Source organism: Pteropus vampyrus, unplaced genomic scaffold (assembly GCF_000151845.1).
Source record: "Pteropus vampyrus isolate Shadow unplaced genomic scaffold, Pvam_2.0 Scaffold155, whole genome shotgun sequence".
Lineage (NCBI taxonomy): Eukaryota > Metazoa > Chordata > Mammalia > Chiroptera > Pteropodidae > Pteropus > Pteropus vampyrus.
In genome coordinates, this window is record NW_011888936.1 from 4611849 (window position 1) to 4613088 (window position 1240).

A 1240-nucleotide genomic window follows, 5' to 3' on the forward strand; every position below is an offset into this window, starting at 1 on the left:
GTTTGGCAGAGAAACATATAAACTCTATATAGCATCATACCCATTTTACTCTCATGAATTGGAATCCACTATACTTATTTCCTCAAATAGTTCTGTCTTTTTGTTTTATACCAAGTTTCTTTTTGAAATAAGATGTAATAAAATATTATCAGAATCTACTGGTTGATATTTAAGCACATTAATTTAAAATCTTCTCTCTTGTGGTAATGACAGAATCACCTATCCCTCCCAAGTTTTTAGGCTTTGGGAATCTTGGATATTTTGCAAATCATTATGGCAATTATAACTTTCTCCTATCAAACCCTTTTTTACCTTCCTGCTCCATTGTGTAACTCCATAATCATAGCATCTATTAGTGTGCTAGGTTCTTTGCTTAGTACTAAAGATATGACATATTTAAATGTTTATAATAAAGCTCTAGGCATTTATAGCCACAGTTTATAGATTATGATATTGAAATTCACATGGGTTAAATTGATTTACCCAAGCCTATATATGTTAATTGTATAATCAAGCCCAAGTATTTCATATTCTAAATCTTGTCCTCTTTCTTCTCTACACTCTATCTTTCTGTCCTCTTAAACCTTATGATACTTTTGACTCTTCTTGTTTCACTTACTCTTTTGCTTCTTACAGTTGTCTTGTTTATGTTTTATCAACCCTATCTAGAGTCAGAAAAACATTCGTATTTTTATTTATCTTTATATTTTGCATTGTGTAGCACAAAACCTTTTTTGTAATATAGTATACTATTAGAACAACTTGGAAAACTACAGCTTCCAGTTACAGCCATGCCACCCTGAATAAGCTAGATCCCGTCTGATCTCGGAAGCTAAGTGGGGTTGGGCCTAGTTAGTACTTGGATGGGAGACCACCTATGAAGACCAGGTGCTGTAGGCAAAATAATTAAAAAATAAGGGATCATAAGCTGACAAGGTCCTTGCAATCGGTGAGGTTAAGCAAGGGTTGCCTTGCGTAAAAAAAAAAAAGAAGAAAAAAAAGGAAAAGAAAACTATAGCTTCCAATCAAATAGCCTTTTATGCCTTTCTCTCTGGCAGAAAGTGGGCTGTGGTTAGGTAGATTGCTACTTGGAGCAGACAGTTTATATCTAGCTCAGTATCCTGATTGATCACCTAAGATCAATTTGAAAATAGTACACAGGACTACAACCTGTCATATCTGATATTTGGAAACCACTGTGTTAGATTTCATTTCTTCTTTAATAGTGTCTTAAACCATG

At 33.8% G+C, this 1240-nt stretch overlaps 1 pseudogene; it reads left to right on the top strand.

Annotated features, from left to right (window-relative positions):
• Window positions 1–781: 781 nt before the first annotated feature.
• LOC111745456 lies at window positions 782–900 on the top strand (annotated as a pseudogene).
• The last annotated feature ends 340 nt before the right edge of the window (window positions 901–1240 follow it).